Genomic DNA, 20,560 nt, shown 5'->3' with positions numbered 1-20,560 from the left:
TATATATATATATATTTTTTTTTTTTTAATTATGACCAGAGGGAAGACTGCCCCCTACTGGCCCACCAACACCACTTATATTGTAACAAGCCATCAGCACAGTTGAATAGTAACAAGTAGCCTATCAGTGGGGTCGTCCTGTAAGCAGAAGTTACGGTAGTGTTAACTGAACACGTGGCCTGGCCTCCAGTTTAACGTCCATTACTGCTTCAGTCTGCTGTTCTTTAATAGCACTGCTGGCCACTTGAGGAGGCTGATTTTTTTCCCATTGTAATAATTTCATAAAAATTATATAGACGTGTGTCCACAGGATGTTGCAATGAAACCTTTGATGTAGAAAAAAGAGCTCAACAGTTCAGGAGCAAAGATGTGGAACCATGTAGGCAGCTGATGAGTGCACTGAGCACGAAACAAGCTTGTTCTGCCGTTTAACAACTTTGAGCTATTAAAACCACACACACACACACACATAATATATATATATATGTATATATATATATATATGTACACTCACCGGCCACTTTATTAGGCACACCTGTCCAACTGCTCGTTAACGCAAATTTCTAATCAGCCAATCACATGGCAGCAACTCAATGCATTTAGGCATGTAGACATGGTCAAGACGATCTGCTGCAGTTCAAACCGAGCATCAGAATGGGGAAGAAAGGTGATTTAAGTGACTTTGAACGTGGCATGGTTGTTGGTGCCAGACGGGCTGGTCTGAGTATTTCAGAAACTGCTGATCTACTGGGATTTTCACACACAACCATCTCTAGGGTTTACAGAGAATGGCCCGAAAAAGAGAAAATATCCAGTGAGCGGCAGTTCTGTGGGCGAAAATGCTTTGTTGATGCCAGAGGTCAGAGGAGAATGGCCAGACTGGTTCGAGCTGACAGAAAGGCAACAGTAACTCAAATAACCACTCATTACAACCGAGGTATGCAGAAGAGCATCTCTGAACGCACAGCACGTCGAACCTTGAGGCAGGTGGGCTACAGCAGCAGAAGACCACACCGGGTGCCACTCCTGTCAGCTAAGAACAGGAAACTGAGGCTACAATTCGCACAGGCTCACCAAAACTGGACAATAGAAGATTGGAAAAACGTTGCCTGGTCTGATGGGTCTCGATTTCTGCTGCGACATTCGGATGGTAGGGTCAGAATTGGGCGTCAACAACATGAAAGCATGGATCCATCCTGCCTTGTATCAACGGTTCAGGCTGGTGGTGGTGGTGTAATGGTGTGGGGGATATTTTCTTGGCACACTTTGGGCCCCTTAGTACCAATGGAGCATCGTGTCAACGCCACAGCCTACCTGAGTATTGTTGCTGACCATGTCCATCCCTTTATGACCACAGTGTTCCCATCTTCTGATGGCTACTTCCAGCAGGATAACGCGCCATGTCATAAAGCTCGAATCATCTCAGACTGGTTTCTTGAACATGACAATGCGTTCACTGTACTCAAATGGCCTCCACAGTCACCAGATCTCAATCCAATAGAGTACCTTTGGGATGTGGTGGACCGGGAGATTCGCATCATGGATGTGCAGCCGACAAATCTGCAGCAACTGCATGATGCTATCATGTCAATATGGACCAAACTCTCTGAGGAATGTTTCCAGTACCTTGTTGAATCTATGCCACCTAGGATTAAGGCAGTTCTGAAGGCAAAAGGGGGTCCAACCCGGTACTAGCAAGGTGTACCTAATAAAGTGGCCAGTGAGTGTATATATGTATGGGGTGGCGCAGTGGTTAGCGCGGTCGCCTCACAGCAAGAAGGTCCTGGGTTCAAGCCCCGGGGTAGTCCAACCTTGGGGGTCGTCCTCTGTATGGAGTTTGCATGTTCTCCCCGTGTCTGTGTGGGTTTCCTCCGGGGGCTCCAGTTTCCTCCCACAGTCCAAAGACATGTAGGTCAGGGGAATCAGCTGTACTGAATTGTCCCTAGGTGTGAATGTGTGTGTGTGGGTGCTGTGATGGCCTGGCGGCCTGTCCAGGGTGTCTCCCCGCCTGCCGCCCAGTGACTGCTGGGATAGGCTCCAGCATCCCTTTAGTTGGATAAGCGGTTTGGATAATGGATGGATGGATGACATCGTCTGGTAGATTGTTTGACTGAAATGAAAATGTCTATACATCCTCGGCTCATCATGGCAAATGGTTGCACAACATTGCTGTAGATGAATATCACGCAGCGTTGTATATGGAGGATCAGATGAAGCGTAGACTATTGTGCTGGACTGTTACCATAGTAACTAATATGTATGTTAACTGTACAATAACTTTGTGGCCTTCATGGAGGGCATATAGCTTATTCATGCAGTTCAGTGGCTTCATTAGCTTCGAAAACCCATGATTAACCAGATGTTTATATTCCAGGACACTCTCTGAAATGTTATGTTGTCTCATTAGTTCCGACAACCCACGTATGTTCAGATCCACATGGCATGTTTGTGCTACAAGCATGTTTTTGGGCTGTCGGTTATTCACATGCCCGTTGGATGTTGAGTTCATACATTAGAAAGCTCGTCAGGAGAACCTTCTGTGTGTGCTCCATGCTAAGTAGCCAGGGCCGTGGTTAGGATACATCTGTTCAAGTCTAGAAGCTTGATGATGATCATTTCATCATGTGCAATTAGGATTATCATTACCGAGTACAAAACAAAACAACAATAAATACATAAACTAACTAACACCCGAGGCTAGATTTGAAGGCGTGAATGTTTGATGTAATAATGCATTCAAAAGGCTCACTCAAAATCAATAGGGCTTCCGGGTAGCGTAGCGGTCTATTCTGATGCCTATCAGCACGGGGATCACTGGTTCGAATCCTCGCGTTACCTCCGGCTTGGTCGGGCGTGCCGTGTCTGAGGGTGGGAAGCCGGATGTGGGTATTTGAGTGGCTGTTGTAGCTAGAAAAGCACTATATAAAATGTAACTTGATTGATTGATGTGTCCTGGTCGCTGCACTAGTGCCTCCTCTGGTCGGTCGGGGCGCCTGTTCAGGGGGGGGAATAGTGTGATCCTCCCACGTGTCCCCTGGCGAAACTCCTCACTGTCAGGTGAAAAGAAGCGTCTGGCGACTCCACATGTATCGGAGGAGACGTGCATGTTCCCTGCTTTTTCACCTCCTTTGAGAGATGATGCATGTCGGGGACACCCGTAGCTGTCCAAGTGTCCAGGCAGCTTTACAACAATACAATAGATATAGAAATCCACGTTTCTGGAGAAACTCACAAAAACCGAAATTCTCAATCATTTACACTTGACGTTGCCTTTTCATAGGCCAGAGTGTGCATTTCCCAGAGGAAGCTGTGGCTATTCAGAAGGTACCTGAATTTAATTTCAATGAGAAACCAGTGAAATGTTCAATTTCTCATGTGTATAGCGAGCCAAAATTCATGAAAATCGGCTCCGAATTAAGCGAATTACAGTGGATTTTGCAGTGAAGTCTGCATCTCTTCATTTGTTTACTAGAGGATCTGGACCACCCAACATGGCGACCACGCAGACAAAGAGCGGCGGACGAATACAGCAGGGGCCAGTGAGGTACGGCCGGCTGCCCAGCTACGGATGACGAAACCAGGTTAGCGCAAGCCCACCCAGAACCCAGAGAGACTGCACTGCAGTGCCTGCAGTTAGAAAAACAATTGCCTTAACATGAACGTCCATCAGAGTGATCTGGGCGGTTTCCAGCTGGACTGGAACGGCTGGAAAGGCGCGGTCCTCCACGGAACACCACTTGACGCTGACTAGACTATGATATTTAGAGGCAGGACAAACTGTCTACAGCCATCCCAGCTAGGCTTAATAACACTGTGGTAGAATGTGACAGAAAAATTCCTTCTCCCTTTCCCCTGTGGGTGGCACGCCGCCCGACCGCCCTAAGGAACAAACCGCCCACGAACATATCACATATTGGCCACAAGTTGGCAGTGTCTGTGGAGGGTCAGTGGAGTTGTATGATCCATCCATCCATTATCCAAGTCTTTTATCCGAATTCGGGTCGCAGGCTGATGGAGCCTACCCCAGCAGTCATTGGGCGGCAGGTGGGGAGACACCGTGGACAGGCCACCAGTGCATCACAGGGCTGAAACACACACACACACATTGACACCTAGGGACAATGTAGTACGGCCGATTCAACTGACCTACATGTCTTTGGACTGTGGGGGGAAACCGGAGCCCCCCGGAGGAAACCCACACAGACACGGGGGAGAACATGCAAACTCCACACAGAGGACGACCCGGGATGACCCACCAAGGTTGGACTAACTCGGGGTTCGAACCCAGGACTTCTTGCTGTGAGGCGACCGCGCTAACCACCGCGCCAGCGTGCCGCCTGGAGCTGTGCTATTTACAAAGTAAATTTACAACTTCATCAATATTCTTCCACTTTACGCATTTTCAAAACCAATCAACCTATCACCATGTGATCACACCGTGTTTCGTTTTATGGGGTTGTTAAGCAAGTAAGAGGATTTTAAATACCTCCTCAGCAGCATGTGCCCCTATCCCACCAATAACCCTACAATTACCCGGCAAGCTGGAAACAAGCAGTCTGGCATCAATATCTGGCTTCTTCTCTCTCGCTGTAAACTCCATTCACCAAGATGATTGTTTTTAAAACTGTCAGGATTACACACACTTGACAACATGCACTGACTGTGTGCTGTTCTTCGCTTGACGTTTTCCAAGTATTCCCTGGCTGAGTAGGAGTGAACTGTTCAACATTCCTTAAGGCTACTTGGGACTGTAGCCTTATCTTACATAGTTTTCCTACAGATGAGGCTTTCTGATGTCGGCTAACTAGCTACTCAGATCCACGAAAAGCCACAAACCAGTACCTTTAACTGAACTGCAGAATTTGGGAAGTGTGGTCTCAGAGACGTCTACGTGTGTTGAGTGGTACCGGACAACCGAATGATTACTGGATCATCATGATGTTACTGTTTATCTAATGCTACGGGGATCCTCTAAACAGCACAGGAACATCAGAAGCTAGATATTGCGTGTTTATGACGTTTGTTTTAAGGCAATATAGTATATTCACATGGACTGGCACCTCCATATGCCAAATGCTTATCTTTACATTCTAAAATCTACATAAAGCCTCTAATCATCTTTAACCAGTCATCATGTAAGCTATATATTACATCTGGCTTCAAGCAGAGCGTTAAATGGCAAGAATTCCCAACGCAGTCATTTCACACATATGGAGACTTTGCTGACATTTGATATTAACAACGTTGAACGCAACGCAACGTTGGACACCGGACTTATTACTTGTGTCCTGTAAGCACAAGCATGACTCTCATGCATCCGCCGCGTGCTGACTTTGCCAAAGTTCTGCCACATGGCACGACAACCTCTGGCGTCAAAACGGCTGCCATCTTCAGAGGTGTTTTGGGGTCTAACTCTTCCTCCTCCTCTCTCTTTCTTTTTTTTTGGGACCCCCCCCCCCCGTCCTTTTTCTCCCCAGTTGTACTCGTCCAATTACTCCACCCTTCCAAGCGGTCCTGGTCTCAGCTCCACCCCCTCTGCCGATCAGCCGCTTCTTTTCACCTGACAGTGAGGAGTTTCACCAGGGGGACGTAGCGCGTGGGAGGATCACGCTATCCCCCCCCCCCCCCAATACGTGCCCTGACCGACCAGAGGAGGCGCTAGTGCAGCAACCAGGACATATACACACATCTGGCTTCCCACCTGCAGACATGGCCAATTGTATCTGTAGGGACACCCGACCATGCCGAAGGTAACACAGGGATTCGAACCGGCGATCCCGTGTTGGTAAGCAACGGAACAGACCGCCACGCCACCCGGACATCCTCCTCTCTCTTTCTGTAGTCACTGAGGCACGATGGCTTCCTCTCTGCGTCTCTAGGGTTGGCAGGGGTGGGGTTAAACTGCCGGTGATCTGATGACAGAGGGAGGGCACCCGCAGCTGGGGGTTGCAGATAGCCCATTCTGTCAGACGGCGTCAGTCCGCCTGTATAATAAAGTAAGGTGGATGGTTTGAGAGAGGAATAGTGAGAGGGGGCTGGTTTCATTCGTTATGGCTGCTACCAACACCACCCTCAGTGCAGTCTGCCTAGCAGCAGCGTCGACTTACAGGCGTCATTCAGGTATGGCCCGAATAACTGTCTGTGCAATAGTGTCAGTGTCTCTGCCATGTGTGTGGAAATGGTTGTGTTGTGTGCGTGTGTGTTCTTATTCAAGAGATGATTCACTTTTACCCACCGTTTCTATTGGATTCTACTTTGGGATTCAACGACGTGTCAGTGTTCAGATATTCCCCACGTTGTGACCTACAGGTGTTGTACTGAACGTAGCACAAAAGCTCTCCGAGAAGCCCTTGCAGAACAACAGCGTGGCGGAGACCAGTGAACCGGTCCAAAACGTAAACGGGATAATGGTGTTATGTGAGGGTGACCGGGGGCGCCGTGCCAGGCTGAGCGTGCCGACGCCGCACGCTCCAGTTGTTTCTTTCGCAACAGCTGCAGCATTTGTCACCTTTGGATTTCTCCTGATCAATTCCTTCTTTATCATGATATGTTTCTGAAATGGCTTACTCCCCCTGCCCCCCCCCCGTCTCTCTCTCTCACCCACACACACACACCCAATGATTTCATTAGTTTCATATTAGTATTGATGGGCCTTGGCTGAGGGACATAAATCAATTTCAGAGCACTTGTGCAAACCTCAGCCTTAACCTGCAATGGAGCCATTCAGGAGAGGCGTGACTGAGGAGCACGGAGCTGGAACAGCCATATCATTGGTTTGCTTTTGCTGAGGTGGGGTGGGGGTGGGGGTTTGGGGTAAAGGGGGAGCAGAGGTAATTATGCCTTCAGGGTTTACGATCGAAAGAGTGCTCCCTCTCCGTGCTCTGCGTATCCACTCCCCACGGCTTCACCCAACACCTCTTCTCCTCATCTACTACCTGGCTTCCTCTTTCATCCCCGGTGCATTCCATCCCTCCTTCCATACTCCTATGATTTAGAGCTGGTGCTCACCCGTTTCCTGGGAATTGATTTCCGGGGAACTGTGCCTGGTGCCAATCCTTTTCTGTGGGGGCCATAACGATCACGCTGCGGACCATTAGCCCAGACCACTGTTTTCCACTGCGCTGCCGGCTGGGTGCCATGCATCCCCCTCCCCAAGTCACCGCCGCTCTTAAATTGCCTGCTCCCCCCCGCACTCCCCATCCACCCCGACCCACCCCCACATTCCCCTTCCCTGGTCACACTTCATGATCCTCATCTGTCTTCCGCAGGCCTGCAGTGTTTACTTAAGGGCCAGTTGTGGCGCGGTCAAAGCCGGCGGTGAGTGTTTATAGGCCATCCTGGACCCTTTGGTCTACTCCCATCAAGTGTCACCCATCCTTAACCCCTGGCCTTTGCCACAGAAGACAGGCCAGTGATGCATACTTTTCATTTCTTCTGACAGGAAATCATGAAAAAAAAATGAAATAACCCAAATCCCAGTAGGATAAAACAAGCATGTCATGTCACTGACGACAACTTGTCATGCAATGTGCTGACTTGGGGTACATGGAAAGAAAGTGGTGGAGTTACTCCTTCGTAAAGCAGCCACCCTTACAGTAAGGGAGTGCAGTCATTGGTTCTGAAGCCCCAATCATCATTTCTGAGAGACAATGTGTTGTGATTTGTTGCTTGTGCTCACTGACGGTGCGCCAAATTCAAGTTCCCGGTGAGGCTTCCGGGGGTATTTTTAAGCCACCGTTTTCCTCCAGTGTTCAACAAATTGTCTGCTCGTCCCTGGCTTCCCTCCTGCCATAACTTTGAATCTGACAGAACAACAGAACAGCGCTCAGGCTAATCAGACTCATTCAGCTTCAAGACCACAATCAGCCAGCCGATCATCTGCCATGCGCTAATCACTTCAATTTGTTTCTGGAGCACGAGGCCTGGTATAACTAAACATTGGAGATGGCGTCCTGGTATTAATAAAGGCGCGTGCCATGAAGTTGAAGTCATCATTACTCGTGTCTTGTGCGAAACAGGAGCTTAGATACAGAAATCATCTTCGGCCATCTGGTGATTTCAACCGGATCAGAACTGCTTTATCCGCCGCGTCGCAGTACCCATCTGAGGGAAAGAATCCAAAAACTGCTTGAATAAGCGTTTCGCTATATTAGGAGGCACAACTACAACAAACAGCAGTAGAGACTGATGGTCTTCATTGCCGCCTGTAGTGGCTCTCCACTGTGCCTTGGCATTGGGCTGCAGAAGCTTCTAGAGCTGGAGCCTGGGCCTGGCAGCGCCCACTGGCAGCAGTGATTTACAACAGCATTTAACTGACTCTAATAAGGAGAGTGAATGCTTCCCGTCGCTCTGGCACGGCTCGTGCCTGGTTCCTAATCATTCAAATATTTTGGCAAATGGCAGCGCTCCGCTCCTCTCCAAAAGAGAATAATGAGACATGGAGCTCTTAATCACAGCAGATCAGTTCAAATAAATGAAAAGAGGATCAAAAGCATTCTTTGCCGAGGCAGTCCCACTCTGTGGCCAAATGAGCTGACAGAGGGCCAGATCGACGAGATGAGATTTACCCATGAGATAGAGCAGATTTCCCATGATTCAAAGGGAGGGGGGGGGGTCTGGAACACAGTGTTGTATGGACTGAGGGATGCTGGCAGCTTGTGTACCACGCCATTGAAGTTGGATGTTAAAAAGTGAATTTTCAAACACACCCGCGCACACACAAATACAGATGCATACCATGCAGATATTCCCACTAGTCCCTGCAACACCTCGATCTTCTCTGCACTGTAAACTCCCCCGAGAACTCCCCCCCCCCCCGTAATTTTTTTTTGCTCCTGTCACACCTCGCAGGCTGTCTGGACACTCGTGCATACCAATGTCGCCGCTCCGACACCCTTAATCCAAAACCCAATAATTCCCAACACATTCCCTCGCCAAAAATGTTCAGTCTGCCTTTCTGAAATTGTTCCACAAACTCCACTTTCCAGGACGGCGCTCTAACAAACGACACCGTCAGTTAACAAGATGGGGGGGGGGCAAGAACAAAGAAAACATTCTGCTAATTTTTTTCTCTCTCTCTCTCCTCCATCCTCTCCGCACATCAAGAAGTATTGATGTGCGGAGAGACGAGGGCTGGATCACAGCTTGCCTGGGGGAAGCCTGACACGAGACAAGCTGCCGCTGACACGACGAGCCTCGAGACTACTGGCAAATTCTTGTGATGTCATTTCCCGCTCCCGACAGCTCTGACACCCAGGCGTGGGGTTGGTGGGAAGACAAGGAGTACGAGGAGCGAGCGGAGTGGCTGAGTAGCGATGGGATGGGAGGTGGTGGTGGTGGTGGTTTGGGGGGGTAGGGTGGGGGGTGGGGGGTGGGTAGTGATGAGAAGAAACACTCATGCGTCAACTGCGCAGCTTCTCTGTTTTCTTTAATGCTCCCGCTTTTATCAGCAGTCGGGCCTGTCAGCGGTAATCACGCTTGTAGCGAGGAGCTGTAGAAACGATAAGCCCGGCCTGTCAGCGCAGCATCCGCTACGGCAGACATATGCTTCACGCCGCTCCCCTCGTCTCCCTTTATCCATGATGGCACACTCCCCGGAGAGAGGAGAGGGGAGAAGCAAGGAAACAAAGAGGTATATCATCCTCAACAGGAAGATGGAGAGAGTATTATCACATCTTCCTTCCGTAAGGGTGCGTGTGCACGAGTGAGTGGGAGCGGGAGAGCGGGAGGGGTGCGGTGACAAACCTGCAACATCCTTGTATTCCTTGGAAGTATTTTCATAACAAATTGCTGCATCCAAGGGGAAGAAATTCCCTTCAACACAAACACTTAGCTTGTAGGCTAGACGATGCTGATTTTTGAAATAATCAGGAATCGGGAACGTTCATTTGTCCTTTCATTCCATGCACCTGCACACGTGAAATGAAACGAAATATCGAAAAAAAAACTACAAAATACATATTCAACACAAACACACACATATACGTATATATACATAAATTCACTGTCCAAGAGAGCGAACGCCAGGGTGACTGCCGGACTGCCGGTCTGCATGAGCTAGCAGTTAGCTTAGCCTGCCCCGCTTCCAGGTCCTGTCAGACCGCCCTCGGTGTTTCCTCCTCGGGCGCAGCTCCAGGCAGGGGCCATGGTGCCTGGGCCCATCGGATGCAGCAGACCAGGCTCCCCCCAGCCGATCCAACACCAGCTCTCCCAGCCATCAAACAAAGACACAAACTTAGACGCAGATGTGGACAAAGACACTGCACGGACGGTAATGGGTGAGGCCACCGCAAACATGAATTCGCGCCGCCACCTTCCCACAAATAACGTCAAAATTGCGCTGTGATGCAGCACAAAGGTGGCATCGCGTTAGTTCCAGATTTTCTATCGTATGGCTGGGTCATAGTTAGAGACGGATGCAGCACAGATGATTGTCACATCCATCTGGAGAGCTGACAACATGGCCTAGCGTTGGGTCTACTTTATGGCATGCTCATTACAGATGATGCTAATTTCATGCAGGGAATACACCTTGGTTGCATTGGCAGATGACAGGTGGCGTGCAAATAATAAATAATAGTGCACGCGGCATACAAAAGTCACCGGGCATTCGGTTACCAATTATCCTCCTCTTGTGAGTATTAAAACACGGTGAGTTGTTTACCGATAACAGACCTAATTGAATAATAATGCCCCGGCCACACCTGCTCTCAGTACATCAGAGGTAGCCGTTTGGTTGGAACAAATGCTTTTCTCTCTCTCTCCGTCTCTGACAATGGAGCAGAGAAGCTTGGCCCTCACAATGGCCATTAAAATAATGTGGCATAACCTGCGCTGGGGTTAACCAGCTAATGTCCTCGCCACCGGTCCTCTGTGGGCATGAATAATGCAGATCAGGTTCCTAAACAAGCACACAAATGAATCTATAAATCACCCAGGTCAGGGCTTTCCTATTAGCCCCCCCCCCGTCCCCTTTCTCATTCCCATCTCTCTCTCTCTCGCTGTCTCTCTGATTCATCCCCGTCAGCTTCATGTTGGCCAAGCTGCCTTGAATAAATATGCATTTAAGCGTCCTGTTGGTTTAATAACTACTACAATGCAGAGTAACAACACAGCAGAACGATGCTGCATGCAGCTACTTTACATGCTGCCTTCGCACGTCAAGCTTTATTTTTTATTTTTTGAACAAAAAGCAAATTTATTTACACGGTGTTTTGTCAGTTGCATTGAAATAATGTCCTGCCTCGCTCTGTGCGTAACCCTCCGAGTCAATAAATCGCGAGTGGCTTCTTTGCAAAATATTCGGTTTCATACATAAGACCGGCCCCCGTATTGCCTTACATAAAAAATCTAATTTTACCAACATTATCTCCTGGTAGACTGTGCTACCAGACCTTCAGGGAGCTTTTCCAGTCGATATTGTCGCTTTATTGTTTAAAGAAATCTGACGCTAGATTACCTACATTTTCACAACAGCGGCGGCGCAAATGGTTATCGTAATTTTCCTGCGCTTCGTCCGCGATGGGAAAATTACCAGCTCAGAACGTTTTAAAACCGAGCGGAGAGGGGAATAAAAAAAAAACTCAAGTCAATTAAAAATAACTAGAAATAAGAAGTAAGTCACAGCTGTCGACTTCCCAGATGTTGCTTATTATAACAAGGCTGTGGGAAAAGGATGAGCGAGGGAGTGAAAAACGGTCCTCGGGGTCTCTGTAAGCGGCGCAAGTGGATCAATACGGATTTCATGTTTCGGCCCCGGCTGAGTCACCAAACAAGCAAAACCAACACAAACTGCCCCACAAAGCCCAACAATAACCTTTTCTTTTTTTTACATTTTAGGCCAGCACTTGTGCTTCTGTCCCCAAGTGATAACCGAGCAACCTGCGGTATGACTTCGTCCTTAATCCCAAGATTTAGGGGGACACACTAACCCCCCCACCTCTGTCCACCCAGTCAATTTCAACACTATTAGTACCCCTCACAAATTTATTCTTCAACAACTCTCCCTGCACCTCTTATGGGTCCCGAGGGTACATCAACACCTCTACCCTAAACCACAAGCCTCCCCCACACACCCCAGTTCCCCCTCCCTCATGGAGCTAACATGGGCGGACTACCTCAAGGTTAGGCACAGGAAATGGAGGACGGAGAGTGCACGCGTGCGCGTATTCCAGAGAACGCCACGGGAAAGGAAGACCGGCAAGCGTTCGGCTCACAAAGACAACAACCTCCGTTTCATTTGTCAATTCTAGCATGCGTTCCTCCATACTCCATCAAACAAAGCTGCTGCTAGCTCATGGAGTCATTTCCCTCTCTCCCAATTACAAATGAGTCCATTAGTGTGTCTGCAGTGAGCCCTCTGCTGCCTCCCAGTAATGGCTTGTGAGATTTCCATCATAATCATAATGGCTCCCAGAGCAGCCATGAGTGCAGATGGAAGGTCGCTCATAGGTAATGAGCTATCTCACCACCCAAAGGGCACATGTCTTTCGCTTTGTTATTTAGAACTGCATGCCTGACTGTGCACGCCTGCGCGAGCTCGCGCACGTGTTCGTACGTGCGTGCACGCACGCCCGCCGTTGCTGGAGGTGGGGTGGAAGGGAGAGGGGTTTTAGAAAAGGGAGGATAAACCAAGGGGGGAGCGAGATGAGGGATGGAAGGGAACGCCTGACACAGATAAACGTCGAGAAACTTGCGTCTGAGCCACGGTTGTACTGCAACACTAAAACCACGTAAAGCCGAGTGACGCACGCGGGCTCGGACCAAACGCCCACAACCCCGCCGCCATGTCGCGTACCATTTCCCAACAGAAACGCCACGGTGGCCAGCCCTGTCAGTGTGACTCACCTCCACTTGCCATTCCAGACACATCACATTCTTCTCTCGGGCCCGGGAACACACCAGCCAGCACTTCTACATTTTCTACCAGTGATTTGCCGCGTGCTGGTTTCCATGACATTGTCAATGTATGTGTGTTCAACGTGCTAGCTAGCTAAAATGACTGCATAGCCACAGGGCATGCAGGACTGGGTGGAATGGTCCGACATTTTAGCTAGCCCCCCCCCGCCCCTTTTCTGGGCTGAACTGGCCAGAGAGAGAGGTGTTGCTGTCGAACGGGTCATATCAATAACCTGACCTGACATTTTCTGGTATGAATCCTGTTTTAATAAAGGCCCGTGTTTATCTAAGGCTTTGGCGTGTGCCTAGAGAGACTCTCATGCGAGCGATCGATGGAGTGTATAAACACAGTCGAAAATATGGGTCAGAAAGTGGAGGAAAATTTGACCTAATTGCATGTGCGGTTTGCGGCTGCCGTATACAGAGCCACAAAAAGGACCACGCATGCTACACCCCTGACAAGTGCCTTCGTGCTATTTCTCTTGTGCATATCCTCTAACCAGCTCGTGTAGTCACGATGACACAACGGTTATCTGCACGGAAGCGAGGTGAGGCTTGTAGACCGAGAGTGAATCCATTTCTCAAGAACTGCTCTGGGAAGATCCTCCGCCATACAACATAATACGCTGAATTATTAATGGCAGTAAGGATGATCAGTGGGCATACTTTGGGGGGTTGTGTCTGCCCTCGCAGTCTTGCAGTTCTAAGACAGCTTTATATCCCACGAATCAAAAGGAATGGGGTTTTTTTTTTTTTTTGCTAATGCGGCTTTTTTTTATACATTAGTCATTAGGCTGTTCTAATGATAGAGAAATATACATACGGGTCAGTCACACGGAGGTTCAGCCCCCACACGGGAGGTCTGCCATCTCCCTTGGCTTTAATTTGAAATCATTCAGAAGCAAAATGGTGGCTGTGTGATTTATCCCTTATTACATTGCTTCTTAAGAAACTGTCAGGCAGTCTCATGAATTCATTCATCTCCATAAGCTTCCTCAGCACCACTTAGAGCCTTGTGTAATCTGGGTGAGACCCCGTTATCACTTCATTTACACGAGTGGGGGGACTATCAATTTCTGTCCGGTATGTGGGTCAGGGGAATTAGACCAGGGGTGTTTAGATGTGTCCAGCCCAAATGGCAGTGACAGGAGGCTGAATGTGTATTGAAAACGCCGCGCAGGTGGTTCATCTGAAACCACGTAGCATTCAGAGGGTTAGCGAGCGTTCGTGAGATATATTTGGCGCCCCGGTTGCTTATGTTGTTTCCGATGCAGATTGCAATCGACGAGCGATTTTTTCCCATCGAGAGACACTGACGTATCGCCACTGTCAACAGAGCAGCACTTAAAAGCACTTAGCTCAACGCAGTGGCCTCATGAAGTCAGACAATGGCAGGGTTTAATAAGAAATAGAATGGATCCCACGAGGGCAGCAGGACAAATCAAGCTAGGGAATTTCATTTAATTTCCCCAGGGCTGTCTATGTCTTGTACACATAATTAGAGCCCAACATGCAATGCTCCTTGTGTTTTGTCAATAAATCCCCCAGGAGCAATCAGGACAGGGGTTGGACATGCCTCTGTGACCCGGGGTACTTGCAACAAGCACAGCCATCTAATTACACAGCCTCTAACAAGCGCTGTGGCGATGGCGGCGGTTGTAAGGGAAGGATGTAAGGGGGGGAAGGTACAGCCGCTCCTCAGGGCCGCCTCCCCACACCACCACCACCGCCGCCACCACCACCACCGGTGTTGTTAGGCTTGTTTGTGGCTGGCGCCCTGCATGCAGGCCCGGTATTGTCATTTTGACAGGTCTGCTCTCAGCTTCCCTCACTTAGGGACCTCTTCTGCAGAGACTGGGTCCCTCTCGGGGGAGATCAGGGACGGACCCTGCTATCAAGGTCATTTTCTCATAACGCTATGCGCAATAACAAGCTTCTCTTATGCACAGTGATCATCTTAACTTCCTGGATCTCCGCACAACTAAACCCATTCAAAGTGGATAGACAGCAACCAGTTACGCTGACTGATCCAGTTATTGATGTACTCTACATATCAATACTTGTTTTTTTTTCTCCTCCCTACATTTTTGATTTCCCCCCATTTTTCTCCCCAATTGTACCCGTCCAATTACCCCACTCTCCCGAGCCATCTCGGTCACTGCTCCACCGCGTGCCTCCTCCGATACATGTGGAGTCACCAGCCGTTTCTTCTCACCTGACGGTGAGGAGTTTCGCCAGGGGGACGTAGCGCGTGGGAGGATCGCGCTATTCCCCCCAGTTCCCCCTCCCCCCGAACAGGCGCCCTGACTGACCAGAGGAGGCACTAGTGCAGTGACCAGGACACATACCCACATCCGGCTTCCCAACCCGCAGACAAGGCCGATCGAACCGGCGATCCGCGTGTTGGTAAGCAACAGAAGAGGCCGCCACGCCACCCGGACGCCCCAAAATACAAATACCTTCTATCTATTTTCTTAATCCAAGCAAAGAGTCTGGTTAAGAGCTGTACTTGGGGCACTCAGGATGTACAGTACATGGACTCTGCTGGGAGATCAGTCGTACGGCATTAAAATGATCTGTTACCAGTTGAGACAATAAAAAAGTAATCAGACCTGTGAAGAGGTGGCAGCTCTCGGAAGCGTAAAGTTGGGATATCGAAAATGTTGGTGGGCGAGTTTATGTATGAATGCAATGATACACAGCTACGTTTATGGGCGTTCTGAGGACTATTTACCGCAGTTCAATATCCCACGCCCGGATGTGTTCTCACTGCACCACGTTGCAGAACACGTGGTCACTAGTTTCTAAAACGTGGTTTTCGCCTTTGCTATCCAACACGCAACCGACTGGTGGAGAGAGGCCGCCATGGCAGGAGGGGTGGTGTGGTATTCTGTAGGTAAGCCGGGGAGGGTGAGAGAGCGAGGGGGGGGGGGGGAGAGAGGGAGAGTCAGGAGCAAGTCAACGCTGAGGTGAAATGCCTGAAGAAATCATTGGTTTGACAAAAGGGCGACGAGGGGGCAGAGGGTTTGTGGATAAATGACTGGACCTGGTCGCTGGGGGGGAGGGGGGGCTTATGTGTAGGTGAGCCGGGCCTTGACTGACATCCGCTGTGTGCAGTGAAAGTTTAACCTTGGCGTGTCAGAGAACTCTGCCTCTACAGGGAAAGAGGGCAGATAGGGAGAGAACGAGAGCGAGAGAACGAGAGCGAGAGAGAGAGAGAGAGAGAGAGAGAGAGAGAGAGAGAGAGAGAGAGAGAGAGAGAGAGAGAGATGGAGGCACTGGGAAAACTCCTGCATATCAACCTTTTTTCTTTTTTTTCACAAGGAGCCCATTTCCAGAGACCGGTCTGAACCCCAGGTATGGCTCCATGCATTATTAAAGACGGGTAACTGTCAACACCGCCTCATAAATAGAGATGAGGACCGACACCCGAGGAGCCGGGGCGCCGCTCGCTCTTGATCAGCCACAAATCCACCAGCCTGACATGACCCAGAAGGTCCCCCGTACAACAAAACCTGGGGACGGGTTCTTCTGCTCGGCGGTTCCCAGCTTGGCCGCCGTCATTGCGACAAGCCGGATCAGACCTGGTGCAGGGGGGGGGGGGGGGTCTGCCGTCACGCGGGTCCCCGCTGGTAATAATTAATAGAATTAATACGTCGCTTCATGGGAGGGTCTCGGCAGCGTCACGTGGGCATACTTCTGGCACGGCGCTGGCGGCAGTTTCAGCGTTTGCTAAAATGAAATTAGCGAGCTCGCATGAAACAGAAAGTCGATGAGGTGCTCACAGTTAAAATAAGCTGGTAAGTGGCGTTTAAATCTCATTCATAACCGCGCACACAAAAAGACAAATAGGTTTACTGCGTGCGCACAATTTAACCAGTGGAAAAAGGCTGCTGCTCCGCGGCGTTATCCTTCATATATAATGGTGGTTAATACTCCTTTGGCTTTACTTCTCTTTCCACCGAGAAGCCCCCCTATACGAGCGCAGCCTCATAAAGACCGTGATATATGAACACCGTTTGCCTGGAACATTTTTCTTTTCCAGGTCAGGGAAGATGGAAATGGCTTTTTCTTTCCAGGGGACTGAACGTCTCACTCAAACAACATATTTATGGTTTTTGGTGCCGATTGAATTATTTTCCGTTCCTTGTGTTTTCGGCCTGCGTTGGGAATTGAATCATTGCCTTTGAAACATGATTCACGGCAGTGACCGCCCCAACCCCCCCCCCCCAACCCCCCACCCCTTCATTCAATTTCAAGGACTTGGCAACCTTGTCCTATTCAAACGGTTGAATTATTACCTTTTATTGTTGGCTATAAACGAAAGGTGAGGTTGGGCAGACGGGAGACAAACACCGGGCCTCATATGACACCACGTCTCCAGGAAAGAGGCGAATCTATTACGGCCCCATTGTTCCGGCATCGAACCGGCCGGCGCGGTGCTATCAAAAGCATCAGCGGGTAATTTGTATTTTGTCTACCAAATAAATCATACCGGCGCCTTTAATAGGTGCACAGGTAGGAGACACCTCAGAGGACATCTCACCGGGTCGTCGTCGGGGTACGTTTGGTTTCCTCCATCTCGACTGATCAGCTTCTGTACCGCGGCATCACACCCGAGGGCGACGACGGCTGTGGCGTCTCTAATTCTGCAACTGTGTGTGTCGCAAGATGTCCTGACTTCTCTGGGCAGTAGAAAAACACCATCAGACCCACACGCCGCAGCCTGCAAGCTAACTCGCTGGCAGGGAACAGCCCCGTGTTTTCACCTACGATGCCTCTAAACCAGTGTTTCTCAACCCAGTCCTCAAGGACCCCCCATCCTGCAGATTTTCTTTGCAATCCTGAATAGGTACCTGTTTGTAGTTATTCAACCAATCAGCAATGAATGTCTGAGTTTGCACACCTTGCATAATTAAGTGCTGTGAGATGACTGGTTGAGTAAGTACAAGCAGGGCTGCCTATGCAGGGTTACACAGAAAATCTGCAGGATAGGGGGTCCTGGAGGACTGGGTTGGGAAACACTGCTCTAAACCTATCAAATCTGTGCCATTATTCCAAGCATGTGATCACAAACATAAGATTTTTTTTGGAGGTCCCCCCCCTTTTCCCCCCACCCCAATTGTACTTGGCCAATTACCCCACTCTTCCGAGCCGCCCTGGTCTCTGCTCCACCCCCTCTGCTGATCCGGGGAGGGCTACAGACTACCACATGCCTCCTACGATACATGTGGAGTCACCAGCTGCTTCTTTTCACCTGACAGTGAGGAGTTTCACCAGGGGGATGTAGCGCGTGGGAGGATCACGCTATTCCCCCCGGTTCCCCCTCCCCCCCGAATAGGTGCCCTGACCGACCAGAGGAGGCGCTAGTGCAGCGACCAGGACACACACCCACATCCGGCTTCCCACCCGCAGACACGGCCAGTTGTGTCTGTAGGGACGCCCGACCAAGCCGGAGGTAACATGGGGATTCGAACCGCCGATCCCCGTGTTGGTAGGCAACAGAATAGACCACCATGCCACCCAAAATAGTCACAGACATGAGTGTGACAGGTTGTTTTTATCGCTTGACAAGATTCACACGTGCCATCTTTATTTCTGGAAACGAGGCCTTGAGACAGAGTCGACTGTCGCACGCCACCGGTGAGGACGACACAATAGAAAGCAGGGTTGTGTTTGTTGGTTCACGTCCCTCAGTCAGGCTTCTGCTCCGTCACATTGTGGCATGTTAGGAACGGGTGTGACTGCGATTGGAAGCAGGCACGAAGGTTGGCGGTGGAGGTGCAAGTCAACACTGACTACGTCTTACCAGAAGGATAAACCCGTGAGATGAACCATCCCGTTTTCAAGGAGGGTCCTTAACACGAATATACAGGAAATACAGTACACAGGGGCGTCCGGGGAGCGTAGCGGTCTATTCCGTTGCCTACCAACATGGGGAAGGCGGTGTTGCCTCCAGCTTGGTCGGGCGTCCCTACAGACATGACTGGCCGTGTCTGCGGATGGGAAGCCGGATGTGGGTATGTGTCCTGGTCGCTGCACTAGCGCCTCCTCTGGTCAGTCGGGGCGCCTGTTCCGGGAGAGAGGGGGACCTGGGGGGAAATAGCGTGATCCTCCCACGCGCTACGTCCCCCTGGTGAAACTCCTCACCGTCAGGTGAAAAGAAGCGGCTGGTGACTCCACATGTATGGGAGGAGGCATGTGGTAGTCTGCAGCCCTCCCCGGATCAGCAGAGGAGGTGGAGCAGAGCCCAGGGCGGCTCGGAAGGGTGGGGTAATTGGCCGGATGCAACTGGTGAGAAAAAGGGAAGGGGGGGGGGAGAAGGAAAACTCCCTTGAGATATACATCTCATTTTGGGGGGGGGGGGTCCTTAACACAAATACACAGAAAATACAGTACATACACAAACACACTCGTACATACGGAGACAAACGCTCTAGAACGTTCTAGATGTAACTAAACTTGGCAGGTGGGTCCAATCAGGTGGAGCTTTAGATTTAAATGTCTTTAGGGATTCTGGATGAGGGTTGGCGGTGCAGGCACAGGCTAAAACCCTGCTCAGGTACAAGTCAACCTTGTAGGGCAAATGGGCTGTTGGTGTTAATGCCCCCATCACTGAAGTCACCCGGGTCCCACCAAAAGGCTCGTCTAGGGGTGCGGGAAGAACCAAGTTTTTTTTAAACGCTGTTCCTGGGAATTTAATTTAAAATGACACGCAGCAGGATGACAGGCTCGCGAATGCTTGGAGGGCGCCGGAGAGCGCGGCGTGGACGCTAATGGGATGCTGATTCTGGTCCACATCGGAGACGTTCAGGTTTAGCGAGCGGAGATGTGCGGTGACAGAATGAGGATGTACCGGCTAGGACAGTGAAGAGGGACTTGGGGGAGGACGCAGAAGTCCTTGGGCGACAGGCTCTGACGCCGGCTACTGTAAATGGGTCATACGTAGTGGAGGGAAAGTGGACTAGTCGAAGTCTCAGAGGCGAACTGTTGACACGCCGCGCGCCATCACAGCTTGGGAGTCCAACACAAGAACCGTAGCGTAGCCACGCTCACGCTCAGAAAACCTCCCCAAAACCTTCGTCCTATTGTCCAATTTGATCTAAAAGATGCCCTGAGATGAAAGGGCGCCCCGCGTTCACACATGGTTGAACCGGTGCAAACAAATCCCTCTCTTTTAATGACGTCCACCAATCAGCACCGAGCAAGAATCCAACCTAAAATAAAACCTCTCCAAGACAATCCTGTTTGATTCGTGACGGCAGGTTGGGAGTCGGAACCAGAACCAGAACCAAAATAACACGGGGATAAATTGGGTGCACACGAGCGTGGCGTCCCCCCGCCCCGGGGTGAAGGGGAAGGAAAACAAGAGACACGTTTCTGATACACAAGCTGGTGAGAGAACACACGGCCGGTATAAATAACCCAAGGAGCACACGGACAAGCTGACATTTTCGCCTTGGGTCACGCTCTTATTTGAGGAGGTGTGGCGGGTGGGGGCGTGGGGGCGGGGGGGCGGGTGTGGGGGCGGGGGGGGATGCAGAGTTCGTGTCAATTAGGCTGCTTCCATTTAATTATCCGTGTGTCAGTCGGGGGCGAGATGTCTCCCGCCTGACCTTCTCTCTGGTGGTGGAGCGCGCCGCAGTGTCATTACTGTACTGCT

Source organism: Lampris incognitus, chromosome 8 (genome assembly GCF_029633865.1).
Source record: "Lampris incognitus isolate fLamInc1 chromosome 8, fLamInc1.hap2, whole genome shotgun sequence".
NCBI lineage: Eukaryota > Metazoa > Chordata > Actinopteri > Lampriformes > Lampridae > Lampris > Lampris incognitus.
Note: the sequence above shows the minus strand (reverse complement) of the source record.